At 40.1% G+C, this 21,364-nt stretch overlaps 1 long non-coding RNA gene across 1 annotated transcript; it reads right to left on the bottom strand.

Moving 5' to 3' along the window:
- Positions 1 to 661: 661 nt before the first annotated feature.
- Positions 662 to 18,943, bottom strand: LOC129632507 (uncharacterized). The gene is made up of 3 exons (XR_008704567.1): positions 18,753 to 18,943; positions 18,182 to 18,296; positions 662 to 920 (listed from the first exon to the last, which is right to left on the bottom strand). It is a non-coding gene; the product is annotated as an uncharacterized LOC129632507 (long non-coding RNA).
- Positions 18,944 to 21,364: the final 2,421 nt, after the last annotated feature.

The raw sequence follows: 21,364 nt of genomic DNA, 5'->3' as shown, positions 1-21,364 counted from the left end.
GCTCCCCCATCCCTGGGATTCTCCAGGCAAGAACACTGGAGTGGGTTGCCATTTCCTTCTCCAATTCATGAAAGTGAAAAGTGAAAGTGAAGTCACTCAGTCGTGTCCGACTCTTAGCGACCCCATGGATTGCAGCCCACCAGGCTCCTCCACCCATGGGACTTTCCAGGCAAGAGTACTGGAGTGGGGTGCCATTGCCTTCTCTGGGAATACCCTACTTAGGAGAAAGTTCCTTCTGATGTCAAATTAAAATGTACCTTATAAATACTTAACCAGGTATGCTTTCCTGAGCAACTCAGAGAAATATTCCTCTACTTTCTCTGTGGCAGCTTTTCAACTGTCTGAAGACAGCAATTAATACCCACAGCCTACTCATCATCTTTTCTCCAGGTTAAGGAGTCTTGCCTGAATTATTGTTAACTTTAAAGATTTTTGAGGGAGCAAGAAAAAAATTAAACACTACTCTTGCACCTTGTAGGTGCTTCTGTATTTGCACGTGTCTCACTGTTGGGTAAAAATTTATCTGCTTTGCATGCAAGATCATAAGCTTTTTGAAGTATTGTGTCCAGTCACCTTTGGAAATTATTTTCCCATGCCACGAACATTGTGGGTGCATAAACAAACAGATGTTAGTCAAAATCATCTTTGCTTTCATCATAAGGTGTTTTATTTTTAAATTCTCAACAATTCCATCCTGTTGGTGATTATTTAAGCACAAGACAGAAGTGCTAAATTTGAGAAGTTCTCACTGTACATGCTGTGCATTTTGTTAAGTGCCCCCTCCTTTAACGGAACTTTCTGGCAGGTGTCGTCCAAGTTCATGTGCAGGGGAGTCAGGCACTGAGGGTTTTCCAAGGCACACTGGAAGTTAGCAAGAATGAAGAGGGACAGTGTCCATTTTCTTGAAGTTGCTTGATCATCTGGGGGGAGGAAATGAAGCCCCATTATTAACCTGTCCCACTGGGGTACTGGTGACAACCATTGGTTTTAAACCATAGTTGGCATTTTTGAAAAAAGCACAGTACATAGTTTTGATTTCTCAGACTTAGTGACCCAGAGGTTCCAGGGAGCAAGGGATGAGGTTAGTCCATGATATAATGCTCACCTCTGGAAACTTACAACAATCCACTGTTGATGAGGGAGATGAAGTAGCTTAAGGTTTGACATTTGGAGTAAAGGAGCAGGTGCACTGATCAAACTTTAAACCAAAATCTGTTATAAAAAAAATGTTCATCCATATAAATATGTGACATCTAGAAAAACAGTCTAATCCAAACTGAGTTGGCCATTTGCTGTTCCGTAGACACTGTTAAGGGGCCTAGGAGAAATGAATACAAATGCCTCAAATGATAGAATTTCAAGTGCTGCTGCTCTCCAACCTGCTTATTACAGTCTTACATTGTTCCTTATCTGACCCAGATTTTGAGTCACTACTTGGAACTTAATTTAAGGAGTGGCTCAGTGTAATGAGTTTCCAACTCTGTGCAGAAAACAAATTTGCATTTTTCCAACTGATTAGTTTCTCTACTGATTAACTCAGCAAGGTCAACCTTTGGTCACTGATGCTGCTGATAAGCACAGCTGATATTTTCCAGTTTCAGAGCTGGGAGGCCTATCTTGAGGCTCTTGTTTTCATTACTGAAGGCCAAACTAGAATATTCCAGAAAAGAAGCAAATACTGGAGCACCTGGGTGCTTATTTGCCTCAGTTTCTCGGGGCCTTAGTGAAGGAGTAAACTCCTCTCACCTTCTCTGCCTTCCTCGCTCCCACTGCAGAGGCCTTTAATGAGAATGCCCCAAGATGGCCCATGGCTTTCATTTCATGATTTCACTGGAAACAGTGTGAGGTAGAGAAAAAAGACTTTGGATACAGAAGGACCTGGGTTATAATCCCTGGTTCCACTGCTTTCAAAGCTATATAGCCTTGAATTAATTCTGTACTGTAGTTTCCTCATCTATAAAATGGGGATAGTAGCTGTTTCCTTAAGTTATTAGGATCAAAAGAGGAAACATATGTGCAAATGCCTAGCTTGGTGCTTGGTACATAGTAAGTGGTTAGTAATGTTAATTGTTTGCTGTTATTGAAGTCCTAGGTTATACATGATGGCTGATTAAGAAAGCTAACTTAGTATCACTTATATTAGACTCCTATGTCTCAACTCTTCTCCATAATTGCCCAAATCATTTCTGCCCCTGGGTCCACTAGTTGGATAATTCAAGCCCTATCAATTCAAGCCCCACTCAAAGGCAGTGTCTTTCAGGAAGCCTTAGTATATCACCTGGCCCACAGATCACCTTCCTCTTCTGAATCCCTTTCACTGTTATTTCCTAACTAGTAGATCCCTAATTGTGGGGCACACACTACTGGTTGTGCCATGATGACTTTATATAAAAGAAAAACGATTGAGATTATACAGATACATAACAGGTCTCAGCTTTCAGCAAGTGAAAATACCTAGCTGAAATTTTATAACATGGTTTTATTTTTAATGTATTCCCTTTTATACTTACTAAGTTTTAGAAAATAACGTTTCCATCTATGGTAGCTGTCTAGTTTCCTTTGACTATGGGATTAATGAAGGAAAAAAATGAATAATTTCATCTATATAAAAATATTGATTAAGTAATAATAATTCCATAGCATGTGAATATGGCAGAAGGTAAACCACATCAGATTAGCATGCATGTGACTGAAATTTAAGAAGTAGCAGCCTGCTCCACTAATGCGGTACATTCAAGTGGGCTGCTGTCTTAAGTTTTTATATTGCTTCCTACTCTGAATCCTGTCTTCCTCTCACATGGATTGTTAACTTCTTAGAAGAGAATGTCTAGCACTATTTTCAACTTTCTATCCTAATAGTCCTATAGATTCATTTTCACAATAACTACTTATTACGTGAATGAAGAAGAAAGTTAACTTATTTATTCGTCCAGGTCCAGCCTTGTAAATTGGCAGACAGTTACAGGAGTATAATGCAAAGAAAAGTAGTTATGCTGTGAACATGAAAAATTTACATACAATTAAGAAAACATACATAGTCAAGAATCTGTATCTGTACAAACTGATAGTAATTAAGAATTATAAAAACAGTGAAAAATGTGCCTCACCTACTGCTACTCTTCCTCCTTAAAGGCTTCGCTTAGGATGCAGAATATTAGTATAACCCCGGCAATCATAGAAAAGGCTAGAACACATTCCCACTGGCTATTAGATTTATTAGTTCATCTTGAGCCTCTACCAACAGGGACTGTCTGCTGTGTCAATCAGTGATGAGTGACATCTGGAGAGAAGAGAATTTTGATGTGGTGGCCCTTGTCAGCATCTATTTGTCATAGGCGTTATTCTCTACTGTGATTCTTGGGAGTAGTTCTAGTGCTAAAGAACATGAAAGAAATTCTTTGTTAACTGTGCACTGCCCATGCCCTCGCACACCTCAGAAATGGCTCCTGCACCCTCTGCAGCAAGGAGTTTTATTTGGTTAAAATTAAGTCTTCCATCTGTCAGGAAGAATGACTGTTCATTAGTTATTCAAAGAGAGTTCCTGATCTTACATGATCAGATCATGGCATTGGCAATATGGAAACAACCACACCCTGTTAATGCCACTGGTCCCAGGGAATGTCCCACCCCCAACATACAGGTGGCCACCTCTCCTCCCTTCAATTTTACTTTAAAATGATATAGTCAGATCACCGAAAATCCTTTTGTAATCAGTAGTGGCCTGCAAGATGGTCCTTATTTTATGAACAAATAGCTTGTCAACCTTTTCATTTTCCAACATTGAAAAACAGAGAAAAGCAGTCATTCGATGGTATTGTATATACTTTTAGGTATAGCATTATAATTTTTGTTTCTTTTTCCCAGGTGGTAAATCTCCATGTTGTGTGCTGAGTTACAGTTATAACAAAAAATACTTTACTCTTATGATCCTGCTGCTACTTTGAACTAACCATTTGGGGTGGCTTGGTAGTCACAAAATTAGGACAGTATTTATGGAGTCCAGTAACTCCTGTTTAACCTGGAAGAATAAAATCATGATTTGAAGAGTGAAATTTGATTATATATAGGCTATGGATCTATAGCCAGATATTTAATGGCATTAGGTTTTCACCTTTTATTGTTTGATTCTTGATGCTGCTAGGGGAGAAAAAGAAAGCCCAAGGGCCCATTTTAAGCATACAAGGTCAGTGTTGCAATAATGAAGTTAATTTGCAGAGAGCATTAATCAGGGATCCTTTATTTGATAATGGAAAAACCCAGTTCAAACTAGCCTAGGCCAAAATAACTTTTTGGGTTTTTTTTTTTTTTTTTTTTTTTGTTCATATGGCTTGTGGAGTTCAGGTTCCTGGCTTGGGATAACTGGTGATGAGCACTGGGGTTTTCTTCTTCCTTACACTATACACTGACTTCCTTCTCTGTTCATTCTTTATCATTGCGAAAGGGCTTCATAAGTTGGTGCATATATGTTTCACAAGAAAGTGCCCATTCTCCAGGAAGAACCCAGGAAAACTTGAGTCTCCCAGCTTGTGTCACATGCTCATTTCTTGGGATGTCATTGTGGTCATGGAGGCAGGATCATATATAGAGATGTATTCCACAGTTGGAACACATGTTAAAATTCTGGATGAGGATTATATAGGGGTTGGCAGCAACCAAAAAGATTAAGTTCGCTCAAACTGCATTGGAGAATAGGTTGTCATCCTGATTTTGTATCTACTATTAAGAACTGAGAAAGGTAGATGAGAATGAAGAGTAGGTTAGAATGATGGTCAAGTTGAACAAATGACAAGAGGAAAGATCCTCTCTTGAGACCATGACTACCAAAATCTAATATGTGAGTTAGGTTACATAATAACTAGACAAAAGAAGGTCTTAATGACCCAGATAACCATGAATGTGTGATCACTCACCTCGAGCCAGACATCCTGGAGTATGAAGTCAAATGGGCCTTAGGAAGCAATACTATGAACAAAGCTAGTGGGGGTGATGGAATTCCAGGTGAGCTATTTAAAATCCTATAAGATTGTGCTGTAAAAGTGCTGTACTCATTACTCCAGCAAATTTGGAAAACTCAGCAATGGTCACAGGACTGGAAAAGGTCAGTTTCATTCCAGTCCCAAAGAAGGGCAATGCCAAAGAATGTCCAAACAACTGTACAATTGTGCTCATTTCACATACTAGCAAGGTAATGCTCAAAATCCTGCAAGCTAGGCTTCAATAGTACGTGAACTGAGAACTTCTAGATGTACAAGCTGGATTCAGAAAAGGCAGAGGAACCAGAGGTCAAATTGCCAACATCCGTCAGATCATAGAAAGAGCAAAGGAATTCTGGAAAAAACATCTACTACTGCTTCATTGACTACATTAAAGCCTTTGACTGTGTAGATCACAACAAACTGGAAAATTCTTAAAGAGATAGGAATACCAAGCTGCCTTACCTGATTCCTGAGAAACCTGTATTCTGGTCAAGAAACAACAGTTAGAAATGGACATGGAACAATGGACTGGTTACAAATTGGGAAAGGAGTACATCAAGGCTATATATTGTCACCCTGCTTATTTAATTTAAATGCAGAATACATCATATGAAGTGCCAGGCTGGATGAATCACAGGCTGTAATCAAGACTGCCAGGAGACATATCAACAATGTCAGATATGCAGATGATAGCACTCTAATGGCAGAAAGTGAAGAGGAACTAAAGAGTCTCTTGCTGAGGGTAAAAGAGGAGAGTGAAAAAACTGGCTTAAAACTCAGCATTCAAAAACTAAGATATTGGCATCCAGTCCCATCACTTCGTGACAAATAGATGGGGAAATGGTGAAAACAGTGGCAGATTTTATTTTCCTGGGCTCCAAAATCACTGTAGCTGGTGACTGCAGCCACAAAATTAAAAGATGCTTGCTTCTTGGAAGAAAAGCTATGACCCACCTAGACAGCATATTAAAAAGCAGAGACATCATTTTGCCAACAAAGGTCCATCTATTCAAAGCCATGGTTTTTCCAGTAGTCATGTATGGATGTGAGAGTTGGACCATAAAGAAGGTTGAGTGGTGGAGAACTGATGCTTTCGAACTGTGCTGGGGAAGACTCTTGAGAGTCCCTTGGACAGCAAGGAGATCAAACCAGTCAATCCTAAAGGAAACAAACCCTGAATATTCATTGGAAGAACTGATGCTGAAGCTGAAACTCCAATACTTTGGCCACCTGATGTGAAGGGCCAACTTATTGGAAAAGACCCTGATGCGGGGAAAGTTTGAGGGCAGGAGGAGAAGGAGGCAAAGAGGATCAGATAGTTGGATGGCATCACGGACTCAATGGACATGAGCAAATTCCATGGGGTTGCAAACAGTTAGACATGACTTAGCGACTGAAGGACAACATATTGCTGTCAAATAGAGATACTCAAATACAGATTTATGAGATGGGCATTATTTATGTATTTTTTGTCATGAGACAGCCTAGAATTGGCAGGCAATACAGGCTGGTTACTTTGTTCCATGAGTCATCCAGGCATCTGGGTTTCTTCCATCTTGCTGCTCTGCCATACTGCTAAGTACAGCTCCATATGGTGAATCTGGCTCACATCATTACCTGAGCACACCAGCCCACGAGAAAGGAAAAGAAGGAGTAAAGGACAAGGCTTCTTTCCAAAAAATTATGATCAACAAGTTGCATACATGCCTTCAGCCTGCATCTCACTGGTCAAAACATATTCACATGGTCACACCTACCTGGCAGAAAGGCTGGGAAAAGCGATCTATGCAGGGCAGCGGTGTGCCCAGGTAAAGCTCAAGAGGTTCTGTAATTATAGATCCTGGGAAAAAATTAGCATTCCTCCATACCCCAACAATGGAAGAGCTCTCAAAACCGCTCTAGCTTCAAGAGTGATGAAAAGAAAGTGTTTTCAATGTTTATATGGCTGATTAAAATGTATCTAGGTGAGTACAGATCCATCCAACATGTAGCTAATGAGGTTATATGTCTCTTTTACTTATTGAGCCTCCTTAGTAAGAAAAATATCCTTTGTTTTACCTTTTTGAAAACTGTGTCTATTTAAAAAAAAAGATTGGGTCTATGGTATCACATTATTTTTTTTCCCAACTTAAGTCTTATTAGTAGGAGTTAAGGGTGGAGAGAGACTTCCTTGGCTTGGAATAAATGATATGCACGGTGGCAATTACAATGAACTCATTTGTACAATCATCATTGTTTTGCCTCCCTTATGTACTTTTTCCAAGGCATTCTCCAGCAGTTTTCAGGAGTAGAAAATGCTAGCCCTCATAACATCTCTCCCATCTTAGGCTAAACCAGCCTTCTCTTTCCAGGTCTCCAAGCAACAGCATCTTAAAAATGAAATATTCATTTTCTGCAACCTAATTTAATTTCAGCGGTGACTAGGTTGCAGAACTTATCAGATCACAGAATCTTAAAAATTCTCTGAATTAACAATCCTCTCCCGGTGATAAGGCTTTTTGTTGTTGTTGTTTATTGTATATATTTATTGCTGCACCTTGTTAAAATGTACACACTCAATTTTAACCTTGGTTTGTCTGACAGTGATTTACTCATTTGTGATCTAGAGGTAATGAGAAACACTGTAGGCAATCATCTTGCTGTCAATAAATGAAATATGTCGTTATTTTTCTAAAACAGGGATTAATGTTTCTCCCAAGTGTAGCTTCTGCCCTTACTAAGAAATAAATTATTTTTTTTAAGTTTTATTTTTGGAGCAAATTCTGAAATATAGTAGTAAAAAATTCATCTTTCATAACTTCTGGACCTGATGAGTCATTACTGACATGTAATATCCAATTAAATCAGTGACAAATGTAATTGTGTGTCATGCACCATAGGGGTGATAAATTGTACCACATTCTGAAAGGCATGTTTTGGTAAATGCTGTTTTGCTGAAAGACTGCAATTATAGCCTGCTTTGAATAGGGTGCCTTTGTTTTAAACACAGGGTAATGGAGTTCCAGATAGAGAGATCATGTTAACAAAAGACTTTTCAGAGCACAGTGTAGCCAAGCTAACTAGCAGTTGGAGTTTTCTTACCCCTATCATTTTCATCTGCAACCAGAATCTACCTTGTTTCCGTATAGTAAGGTTGTTCCTAGCAAGTTTAATCCAGTTGACTTCATTTCTCTCTTAATATCGTGGGTCACTTTGGCTAATACTGTCTCTTTGAAATTTTGTGACACTGCAGGTTTCTACAGCAAAATAGAAAGGCAGGAAACCATCTAATGAGGCTGTGCTATATTCAGACATATGGGAAGAATTTACATCCTTCAAAATTTACCATTTACTGAACTATTTGAGCAGAGAAGGTGGACAGTTTGATTGAGTTTTGAATTTATTAGGTAATCTTTCATTTCTTTGCCTTAGCTACATAAACCTCCCTTTGCTAGCACATGTATTTTATGATGGTGTCACACTGTTTTATGTATGTTTCTGGTCTAAAGCTCGATCATTCCTCATTCTTGATTAAGGAGATGAAGATGCATGGTGATGATCATAGTCTTAAGTTTTTTTGGTAAGAAAGAATCAAGCATTTAGTTTTATATCATGATTGCTTTGTCCATTAAATTAAGTTTGCTGAATTTTGTACATAGCTAAGCCATTCTCAACCAATTATATTACTGTGTCAATTACCTTCATTGTTTTGCTGAAGGTTGTCTTTCAGAAGTAGAATAGTGTGTTTACAATAATAGCGATAGTAATAGACTATATTAATTGAGAACCTCTAATATACTTAAGGGGCTTCCCTGGTGGCTCAGAGGGTAAAGCGTCTGCCTGCAATGCTCAAGGTGATGACAATTTTAGTGATTTTTAAATTGCATGAATTAAGCTGCAGTTGTTTTTTGTGGTTCAGTTGAGAAGTACCTGGATACAAATGTACTCTATTCAAAGACACATCCTCTTTGTCTTTGAGAAGCCTGTTATGCAGTAGAGGAAAAACAGAATGCAGTGTAAGGACACCAGGTGTTCTCCTACAGGACACGCGTTCCTAGTGACATCTGGGTATGAGATACAGTAATTATGGAACGCAATTTGCATTTATTAGTCAGATATTTATTGTAACACATTATTTCCATCTATCATGGATAAGCAAAACAATCCTCTTGCTAAAAACAATTAGAAACATTGAACAAAATGTAAAAAGACATCTTCTTGAATGCATTAGAGAAACACCAAGGTAGGAAGATTTGAGAGGTCAGGATCCTGGAGAGCAAGTGAAGAGAACTGAGTCTAATAGTCTAAGCCACTTGTCCACTCAGAGAAACGTCTAATCCAAATGTAGTTCAAGGCAAAAAGGAGAAAAATAAATAGAGAGTAGTAGAATGATGCTTATAAAAGGATGAGAAGCTAAGTGGAAACTCTTAACAATTTAGGTAAGATGCATAAATTCATAACAATGTAGCTTATCAAAATTGACTTAAGAAGAAAGCAAAAATCTGAATAGTCCTATATCTAGTAAAGAAAAGAATTTCTCAAGAAAAATCTTCCCACAAAGAAACTCTGGCCTTAGATGCTAATGAATTGGACCAAACAGTAAAGAAATATATAATACCAGTCTTATGCAAACAGAGAGAATACTTTCTGATTCATTTTATGAAGGCAGCATGACCTTTATAGCAAAATCTGACAAAGAATTACAGGAAAGGTAATTTACAGACAAATCGCTAAAAAACAAGTATAAAAATATAATTCCAAAATTCTAGCAAATAAAATCAACATATGTGTAAAAAGGAAACTTGGTTTAATATTTTAAAGTCACTGTAGTTTGCTATGTGAATGGAATAAAATAATCTCAATAGATTATATGATTATTTCAGTAGATACAGAAAATGCATTTGGTTAAATTCAGCATCTGTTTCTAAGAAAAAACTAGGAAAGAGGGGACATTCATAGCTAATCAAAAGTATGTATAAAAACACACACACGATATATATTTAAGAGCAAAATGCTAGAAGCTTTCTCCCTGAAAAATGGTAACTAGCATCACTGTATTGATCACCATAGGAGAGGTCCAATGCAATAAGGTAAGATAAAGAAATGGATTTGGATTGTAGTAGAAACAAAAGTGTCAACTTGTTTTCTTTTATTGTGTTCACTGGTAAGTTACATTATATTTTAAAGCAGACTAACAACTGAGAGCTTTCTACAGGCAGCACTCCCAGCACTTTTCAATTGCCTCAGGTAAAGACAGTTCCCTTAGTCAAGGTCACAGCCTATTCTCCCCGGCAGCTTTATCTAGTGACTGGGGTATGTGGGTATATAAAGTCGTGGCTCCTTCATCCCACCTTGGGCATCCTAGCTTCAGAGTACCAGACAGAGTTGGTTAAGGCCTTTGTTGAGATAGCATCACAGTCTAACTTCTCCTGCTGCTCAGTCCTATTTTATTTACATTTCTTCCATGGGAGTTGATTTCCAAAGCTGCTTCCTTGATAGTTCAGTTGGTAAAGAATCCACCTGCAATGCAGGAGACCCTGGTTCAATTTCTGGGTTGGGAAGATCCACTGGAGAAGGGATAGGCTACCTACTCCAGTATTCTTGGGCTTCCCTTGTGACTCAGCTGGTAAAGAATCCAGGAGACCTGGGTTTGATCTCTGGATTGGGAAGATCTCCTGGAGAAGAGAAAGGCTACCCACTCCAGTATTCTGGCCTGGAGAATTCCATGGACTGCCGAGTCAGATATGACTGAGCGACTTTCACTTTTAATAAACCTATTGCAGGCTAGTCTCTTAGTTTCTGCTTTCTGGGGAACCAGAACTATAATAGGCAGTATGGGAAGTGGTTGGAGAAAGCAGATGCTAAGATGAGATTTTGAAGCTGGATTTCTTCCTACCTGAGTGGCAATGAAGACTCATCATTGGTGGTAAGTGAAAAATAGACAGCCGTTGGTATGAGGTAGCTATGTCATTATTAGAGTTTTTACTGGTGGCAGACTGGGGTAATATACTGGCAGAATGGAATTCACAAACCAGTGCAATAGCAGGTATTTCAGAAATGTGTGGTGACCATAACAAAAAGGACAGTGGACTTGGATAGCTGTTGCTGAGCTTCACTAATGCTTTGGGAAAAGGTAACAAAAGGCAATTAAAAGGTAAGGAAATCCAGAGGGCTTCCTTGGTAGTATGTAAAGAGACCCTAATCTCCCATTGCCTGAATGCAGAGAAAGCTGAAGACCAAGCCTAGGATTTTACCATGAGTGTGTGCGTGCTAAGTTGCTTCAGTCCTGTCCAACTCATTGTGACCCTATGGACCATAGCCCATCAGGCTACTCTGTCCATGGGATTCTCCAGACAGGAATACTGGAGTGGGTTTCCATGCCCTTCTTCAGGGAATCTTCCTGAGCCAGGGATCAAACCCGTGTTTCTAATGTCTCCTGCATTGGCAGGTGGGCTCTTTACCACTAGCACCACCTGAGAAAACTAGGCAGGTGTTCTGGTCTGAAAGTATTCTCACCCCACCTCCAAATTCATGTGTTGGAACCTAACCCCTAAGGTGAGAGTATTTGAAGGTGGGTCTTTAGATGATTAAGTTATGAGAATGGAACTGCCATAATTAGTGCTGTTATAAAAGAGGATCCACAGAGTTTCTGTGATACAAAGAGGGTTATGTGATGACAGAGGGTGAAGGTACCCTCTAAAGGAAAGAAGATTCCTACTTAATCTGCTGATATCATTATTTTGGACTCCCTAGCCACTAGAACTTTGAAAAATAAATATTTGTTGTTTATAACCACCCAGTCTGTGGTATTTTGTTATAGCAGCCTGAATAAACTAAGGCAACATGTCTATTATACCTGGGTCTAGATCAGAAAAGAATAAAATCAAAGCAGACTAAAACCTTGATCTCAAGGTTCCCCAAACATCTGAACCTATAGAAATGGTGCACACTTCTCTTAATGAACTGCTTCTGCCTTCTTTGAAGACTGCAGACATTTCTCCCTTGTAAGACGCATGCCAACCTCTCTTCCAGGATCTGCCTCCGGTTTCCTCCTGGCCAATAAGCCTGTAAATAACAAGGGTCAAATACAACATAGCTTGGGAAGGGTTATACTGGGCCTGGTAAGGGAGAAAAGGAGCTAGACGTGAAAGGAGATGCAGGATCTAGACAACATCCCCAACAAAGCCAGAAAATATGCTTGGAATTGTAAAATGAGGGCCTAGGAGGAGAACATAATATTTAATAAAACAGAGTTTATTGATTTGGGAACACCCTGTCCAGATACAGAGTTTAGCATCCTGGCAAGTATCTTGCCAGATAGGATAAACATACTGTTCAACTGGCTTCTGTGACATGAAAACAGCAACAGCCTACATTAAATGAAGTTGAAAACTGGTGAAGCCAGAAATGCCATAATAAAGAGTCACTATGCCAGACAAAGAATGGAATAAAAAGGCTCATGGAACTAGGTATTTTAGGTAGATCTATGTTGTAAGGTCAGAAAAACCATCAGTTGTCTTTGGTCCTGAGGCAAGGCCTGACAGATGACAACATTGACTAAAGTCCACCCCATATACCTCTTCTATTCCTTTCTTCATGTGATTTCTGGGAGTAATTCCCCCGAGTCCCACGAGTCTCCTTCCCCAAAGGAAACTTATAAAAGAGAAGGGTCAGTGAGAGAGTCTGCAGCCCCTACAACTTGCATTTGGTCTCAGAGCTGTAACTGATACTCACCATCTCCCTCTTTTCCTGCCATTCTAGACTTTCCTCATCCTTAGTGAACACCTCTGCTGGGCTTAGTGGCTTACCTGATAGTGTGATACAGATCTTTATTTCTGAGCAATCTGAGCTCCTGGTTACCACACTTTACTTGTGTATCTACAGGTAACATTGGTCAAGGGAGAACAAAAGCATATAGGGGGATCCTGGGTACCAAATATACTCCTCCCTGCCATCACTGTATTTCTTCATGAGATTTGGGTAGACAAAGATGTCTTCAAAGGGCATAGAAAATACTCTTAAGAGAAAAAAAATGATACTTTTTATTATATAAAATTAAGAATTTTTTTCAGATTAAAAAACAACTTTAAGGGAGTGAAGTTATTTCTGTGAAATCTATTTCTGCTTTATTGACTATGCCAAAGCCTTTGACTGTGTGGATCACAATAAACTGTGGAAAATTCTGAAAGAGATGGGAATACCAGAGTCTGACCTGCCTCTTGAGAAACCTGTATGCAGGTCAGGAAGCAACAGTCAGAACTGGACATGGAACAACAGACTGGTTCCAAATAGGAAAAGGAGTACGTCAAGGCTGTATATTGTCACCCTGCTTATTTAACTTATATACAGAGTACATCATGAGAAACGCTGGGCTGGAGGAAGCACAAGCTGGAATTAAGACTGCCGGGAGAAATATCAATAACCTCAGATATGCAGATGACACCACCCTTATGGCAGAAAGTGAAGAAGAACTAAAGAGCCTCTTGATGAAAGTGAAAGAGGAGAGTGAAAAAGTTGGCTTAAAGCTCAACATTCAGAAAACTAAGATCATGGCATCTGGTCCCATCACTTCATGGCAAATAGATGGGGAAACAGTGGAAACAGTGGCTGACTTTATTTTTCTGGGCTCCAAAATCAGTGCAGATGATGATTGCAGCCATGAAATTAAAAGACACTTACTCCTTGGAAGGAAAGTTTTGACCAACCTAGACAGTATATTAAAAAGCAGAGACATTACTTTGTCCACAAAGGTCCATCTAGTCAAGGCTATGGTTTTCCAGTGGTCATGTATGGATGTGAGAGTTGGACTATAAAGAAAGCTGAGTGCCAAAGAATTGATGCTTTTGAACTGCGGTGTTGGAGAAGACTCTTGAGAATCCCTTGGACTGCAAGGAGATCCAATCAGTCCATCCTAAAGGAGATCAGTCCTTGGTATTCATTGGTAGGATTGATTTTGAAGCTGCAACTCCAATACTTTGGCCACCTGATGTGAAGAGCTGACTCATTGGAAAAGACCCTGATGCTGGGAAAGATTGAGGGCAGGAAGAGAAGGGGATGACAGAGGATGAGATGGTTGGATGGCATCACCGACTCAATGGACATGGGTTTGGGTGGACTCTGGGAGACGGTGATGGACAGGGAGGTGAAGTGCTGCGGTTCATGGGGTCACAAAGAGTTGGACACAACTGAGCGACTGAACTGAACTGAAGGGAGTGAAGAAAAATCCAGAAACTTTGCTCAATATTTTGTAATAACCTAAATGCAGAAAGAATTTGAAAAAGTACATGTGTGTGTGTTCAGTCGTGTCCAACTCTTCAACCCTGTGGACCATAGCCCACCAGGCTCTTCTGTCCATGGAATTTTCCAGTCAAGAAAAAGTATGCTGCTGCTGCTAAGTCGCTTCAGTTGTGTCTGACTCTGTGTGACCCCATAGATGGCAGCCCACCAGGCTCCTCTGTCCCTGGGATTCTCCAGGCAAGAATACTGCAGTGGGTTGCCATTTTCTTCTCCAATGCATGCATGCATGCTAAGATGCTTCAGTCATGTCCAACTGTGTGTGACCCTATGGACAGCAGCCCACCAGGCTCCTCTGTCCACAGGATTCTCTGGGCAAGAATACTGCAGTGGGTTGCCATTTCCTTCTCTTAAGAAAAAGTATAGATACATGTATGTGTATAACTGAAAAAAGAAAACAAAAAAATCCACAGAGTGGGATAACAGATTTTCAAGATAATAGCATAATGATATAAAAATGTGCTAGATGTTCAACATATATAAAGAAACTACAAATCACACAGAAAGAAACGGGTAACCCAACAGAAAATGGGCAAAAGACTTAGGCCTTTCACAAAAGAAATCTAAATGGCCAGTAAGTACACACAAAGCTACATGTCATTAGTCATAAAAGAAACATGAATTAAAACCCTAGTGGGATGTCACTTCAGTCTTACCAGAAGGGCTAAAGTGCAGAAGACAGGAAACGCCAAGAGTTGGTAAAGACATGGAAGGACTGAACGTTCATACACTGTTTGGAAAGATAGGTCAGTATAACTATTTGGGCAATATCTTCTAAAGCTACACATATACACCCTCTGTATTAAGGGAAAATATATACATGCATGCAACAAGTGGCATTTTTAATAGTCACAACTGAAAATAATCAAATGCCCACTTAACAGTAGAATGGAGAAATAAATTGTAATATACTTAATATGTAAAATTAATACTTTATGGTTTCACGTATACATTGAAACACCAGGCAAAACTAAAAAAGGAGGCAGGTTCGCCACTGAAAATGGGCACAAATGGGACTTCTGAGGAAAGCAGTCATGTTCAGTTTTCTGATCTTGGTGGATACATGGACATGTTGACTGGGACAAAGTTAATTGAGCTGTACTCTGATGACTCTGCATTTTCCTATAGATATGTTATTTATACTTCAGTTAAAAGGTGAAAAATAAAGTTAGCCAACCAGCAGAATCTAGGAGCTAGCAACTTCTACTTTACAACAAAACACTGTTGCACTTGCAATGGGACCTTTTTGTTAGAGTGGTTCAGCATGATGCCTTTTTGTGTTTCAACAGCTCACCAAGCTCCTTCCCTCACTCATATGCCCAGGTACTCTCTAGCTTATCAGCCTGTTTTTCCTCATGGTACTAACTGCTGTTTGAAATCATTTACTTGTCCTTGAAATGTAGGACAATGCAAGCAGGGATCTTGTCTTTTGTTTACTGCTATATCCTTTGCACCTAGATCAGTGCCTGGTTCATAGGAGGGACTCAGTTAACATTTGCTGAGTGAAGGGAGAAAAGGTGGTAAGAGTATGTATAAAAAGACAAAGACTTTTGCTTCTTCAGAAGTTAAATTTATTCCTATATTGGGTTTGCCCAATGATATTCCCATTTAATAGCTATACATAAGCATCTATTAAAATTAGAGTAGAAAATATTATTTATTACTGTGAATTTGAGGCTCTCTATCTCCTGATTTCTATATTTCTCATCAAAACAACTATTTTCTAACAGAGTATTTCAAAATTTTAGTCTCTCAGGAACACGGTTATGCATGTAAGTAGAAAAAACTGAATGTAATAAAGCGATGAAGTGGAAGGGCTTAATTATAATCAGAACAAAAATTTGAAGGAGGAGGAGATTCTCTTGGGTGAAAGCAACCAGAGAAAATTTCTGGGAGAAGATAGGTCTTGCACTTCTTCAAATAATGACTAGGATGGGAGAAGGAGTGGGTGTTCTAGTGAGAGAAGGAACACTGAAACATGAAAGAGGGGGCCCGTGTCCATGTTCCTCTGGCTGGGGTCCAGGGCTACCAGAGAGCCTGGGGAAGGAAACGGGAAGGAAAGGTGTACACGTGTGCTCAGATGCTTGCAATGTCATAATAGTATTTATTCACTTCCCTAACTCACTAAATCTGTTCCTTTTACAAGTAGTGGTACAAATCTTTCTATGTTCATTAAATAATAAAGAGTGTCCATTGTGGGTTAAGGACTGATGAAAGAGACAGCTAAGAAAGATGAAAGAGACAGTTTGGGCTTCTAAAGAGTTCACTGTCCCGCAGAACAGAAATAATAACACAAACAATGACTTTTGTGGGATATGTACAGTGTCAGAATTACATTTAAAGTACAATAGGAATAGATGGAAATAGTAATCAAAACCAGTACAGAGTGCTTTCAGGTAACTTGACATGTCCATCTGGAACTCATGGGGCACAGTGGTTTGGTTATTTTGAATAAGTGATGTTGTCACTGCCAATCCCTAGCTAATGAAAAGAGAAAAAAATGAAGGATAAGCAGAAGCCATAGATGACAGCTCAAGGGTTAAATTCAGCAAGAAAACAAAGGCTTGTTTGGTCTAGAGAGTTAAAAAAGAGACTAATAAGTTTTTTAGTTACCCTAATTGCAAAGTAGGGAGATTACAAAAATATCTGGATTAACAGTTCCTCTTGAGACAGTGGAAGATTTGGCAACAAGTGGATTGTGCTCTCTGGTTTGCCATAGTCCCCACCCAGCTCTGCTCATGCAGCTGCTTTTCTCCCTGCCTTCTGTGTGGATTTGAACTCAATCCCTAGTTCGAATGGTGGGGGTCAGAGATCAGCTGCGGGTGTCTGTAGTGCATACTACTGGGTAATAAAACTCTGGGTTTATGTCAAGATGTTATATACACATCAGGGAAGACCATTAACACATGGTCATATGTTAAAAGTATTTCACAGATCAGCTATGGAATTGTACACTCAGTGATTAATTAAGAATGGAATCACCAGTAGCATTCATGTCCTTAACATATATCATTATTCCAGAGTGGTGGTGAGGATCAAAACAGGATAACAATGCTAAAAGTGTTCTATAAAATAGATGTGGTTTACAAATACAAGAGAGGATATAAAGAACAAAACAAAAGATGCAATAAAACTTTCATGATGACAGAATAAATTTTAGCATGTGAAAGCAAGGGTCTCTTCTGAAGGAGTCCTCTACAATTTAACAAGTAATATAAAATTTTTGTATTGGGTAGACCAGGGAAGCATCCTGGTAGTATTCTGGTTCTGCTTTCAAAGTCATGGAATGACTGTGGATGAATATAATAGGCCCACATTGATGATGAGCCCAAGACACATAGCTTAATTCCTGCTTACAAATCTATTATAGACCCATTCTTCACGAATTTAAGCCTTTCTTGAGCCTGTTAAATGGTTCAAGAAAATCACAGATTAGAAAAACAAGGAAGGTACTAGGCACAAACAGTTCCATGAATCAAAGCAGATTAGCAACCCAGCAGTGGATGTATCTTTCCTTGGAATTCAATCCAGCAAGTGGAGATGATTCACAGTTAATATGTTGGCTGGTTATTTTCACTCCGTCATCAGAAACTTGACTCCCTAAATGACCACTCTCTTCTTATAATTAGTAAAAGGAGTGCTCATACAAATGTCTAGTGGGGTATCATTGTAAACAGTAAGGAGGTCCCCTCCTTCTTCTGGATAAAAGGAACAGAAATGAAACCAGTGATCAGAATAATTTTCTCCTCCGGAGCACATTTTCCAGAATCTCCACCTTTTCGACAATTTGTATTGCAAGCGAATATAATGACATTGGGTTTCCCAGGTGGCACTTGTGGTAAAGAACCCGCCCACCAGTGCAGGAGACATGAGAGATGTGGATTCTATGCCTAGGTTGGGAAGATCCCCTGGAGAAGGAAATGGCAACCCACTGCAGTATTCTTGCCTGGAGAATCCCATGGACAGAGGAGCCTGGCGGGCTTCGGTCCACAGGGTCGCAGAGTTGGACACGACTGAGGTGACTTAGCACGCATGATGATATCATGTCTGTTGAGATGAGGATAAAAAATATTAGGAGTAGTGTAAAGCAAAACAGTGAGAAGTGTGGTCCTCTTTAATATACTTATTCACTCATTAGCCAACAGAGCATCCCCCAGCTTGCCCCCAAATCAAGACAGTGCTTCTCAAACATGACTGCTAATAGAAGCACTTGAGGAAAATTTAAAAAATACCCATACCTGGCTTCACCTCCCTCTACCTCATCAATTAAAATTAGAATCTCTGGTGGTGGTTAGGCACTAGGATATTTAGAATACTCAGGTGTTTTTAATGTACAATGTGAGAACCACAGCCTTCAAGAAGCAGGTAGTTTCTGCAGCCATTGCAGGGCCTTCCAGAGGTGTCCATGTCAGTTTAGTGGTGAGCAACCCTCTTCAGGCAGGCCAGTAGACCAGTAAATGGACACCCAAGAGGAGATAACCTTCTTTATTGCTCTCCTCCTACCTGTCTTTCCAGTCCTACAAGACCTCTTCTTTCTTCACTCTGGTAAACACCTGCCATTTTACTGGGCCAGCATCCATTCATACTGCTTCTAGAAGTATCATCTCGGTTCCACAAACCTCCCTAGCCCCGAACTCTCAGCCTTGAGGATCCAGTAGCTCTGACTTCACCCACAGCTCCAGAAGCTCCCGGTGACTCCAACCTGACCAATCAATGTATGAACTCGCTTCTCTCCAGAGTGATTGGGTCAGGTGTTGACACGTGACCAGATTCCAGCCAATGAGGGGCGAGTTCCCGGCACTGAGCGAGGTGCTCTTCCATTCTTGTGGGGACGATGTCAGCGGTCCAGTCACCATGGGCACTGCCTACCGAAAATGGAGTCAGCCCTGAAATCTATGATGTGTCAGGGGGAGAGAGAACGAAACCTGGAGTAGTCAGATGTCTGAACTGGGCCATGTGTGAATCCACCCCTGGACTTCCCAGCTGTGGCAACCCTCTGCTTTCTAGCTGAGATAATTTAAACTGGGCCTTCTGTCACATTGCAGGTTGGCGACCTGACTGACTGACCTGCTCTCTCCCCTGGGAAGTGTCCTTTAGGTCCCCTGGCTAGCCGAAGGGAGAAGATGCCCAGAGGCCTCCTCCATCAGCGGGCCCTCTTGGGCGAAGCCAGCCCGCCGGCTCCGTGAGAGCGGAAAATGGCACCTGCCCTGGGCCGACACGTCCACATGCGTGGAGAGAGGGGCGCTGGCTTGATTTCAGCCCATCCCTTTTCTGGGTGATCTGGTGTAGGGAACACTGTAGAAAGTGGCCTCAAGGGGTAGCCCAGGCATGGAGTACTTGGCCTTAGGCAGAAGCCTCTCACTGGGAACGTTGCTGGGATAATCCTAAGTCCCTTGACTTAGTTTCCTCATAAATTAGGTGAGAACCAGTCCAAGTTCATGCCCCTCTCATGGTACAGTGTTACCAAGGGTGACCTGTAGTAGAGTATTTAGTTACTGAGCCCTCTGCTTGATTCTCAGCTTTGAATAGAAGCATGTATTTTGTAAGCCTTTGGCAGCTATCAGGAGCTTTATAGCTAATGTTTATTGAAGACCGAGTATGTATCAGACATCATATATATGATACATATTGTGTATATATCTGACTATATATATATTATATAAAAATTCATTTTATTCTCATAATAACCATAGGAGTTTATTACTGTTACTGTGTGTGCTTTATGTATGAGAAAACCAAGGCACAGAGGGTTCAAGTAATTTGCTCATAGTCACACAGCTGTGAAGTTGCAGACCTGGAATTCCAAACCCCAGAATTTGTATACCAGAGCCTGGGTTCTGAAGCAGAATGCTTCATCCCAGCCTCAACAAGGCCACTTACTCAATCCAGAAAAAATAGTCATTTATGGCGGAAAAAAGAAAAGTTTGCAGGATCCAAGGTAGATGCCTTTGGCAAGCTAGTCATTTTTTTCCAATGTGTGTATATGTAGCCACACTTCTTCCTCTACTCAATGGAATGTTTGCTCTGTTGGAAGTAGGCATAGTTATATAAATACATATTGATTTGGTGGGGGGTGCTTCAGGACTGAGGGGCAGAGTAACTGACTGGAGAGTCAGACTTCCATGACCATGTTCCAGGTCCAGATTTAGAATCTAATCAGTGAGACCATTAAGGGTACTTTGTGGACAGAAGGAGACATTTGTGACGTTCTCCCTTTTCAGTTTAATACGTAAGTAGCATTTGATTCCCTGGACATTTTTATTTCTAACCAGAGCTCTGAAATGCAGCCTAATTAGCAGCATTGCCTCCAAAGTGAAACTTTTCTCTCCTAGGGAATAGGGGGCCTTCAGAGAGCACTTCTTCCCTGTTGTCCCCACTTGCTGTACACTGATTTCAGTGTGTTCAGCTTGTTCCTCTTTGCCCCAAATAGCCCACGAGAACAAAGAGAATATAATCTTACTTTTTGCCACACCTTGCATTTTGCTCCTTTTTTTTTCCCTTCTTTCTTGGTAAGGTTGAAAAACACATTTCAGTGTGGCTATTCTCTCCCATGGTTGGAGACCAGCCCTGAGATTTCAAAGAAAACTCCTTTGTTCAAGATTTAAAAAAATAATCACTGCACCGCAAACATTGATATGACTTTTAATGGCCATTTACCTGATTAATATCCTTTCATGCTACAAGGCAGCATGAGACACAGTGCTTTAATGAAAGCCAACAACAAAGCGTGGACCAGGTGTGTTACTAAGAAACAATCTCTTGTGTGATTTAATTAGTCAAAGCGTTGCATGGAGCAATTATAAGCAACCTTGCAGAAGTGGCAGCAGTATGGAGCCCTCTGCTATAAATTGGTTTTTTAAAGAAAGACATCATGATTTAATAACTATGCATCTCTAGTGAAAGAAAAAACCTCTCTCTAATTGGGAGCAAGAGGGAAAAATAATACGCTAATCACAATTTTAGATCTTTCTCCACTTCCCCTTACCTCTAATTGGGTACCAAAAAACCCCAGAAAACCTTTCAGCCATTTTTAGGAGAACTTGAAAATGATTGTTTCTGTTATATTTGCTTCTTCTGTTCCTTGAGCTCCTCAGTACTGTGTTTAAGATTGGCAT

The sequence above is a fragment of the Bubalus kerabau genome, chromosome 17, assembly GCF_029407905.1.
Source record: "Bubalus kerabau isolate K-KA32 ecotype Philippines breed swamp buffalo chromosome 17, PCC_UOA_SB_1v2, whole genome shotgun sequence".
In the NCBI taxonomy this organism is placed as follows: Eukaryota; Metazoa; Chordata; class Mammalia; order Artiodactyla; family Bovidae; genus Bubalus; species Bubalus kerabau.
The sequence above is the reverse complement of the archived record's forward strand: the minus strand, read 5'-3'. Positions and strand labels throughout refer to the sequence as shown.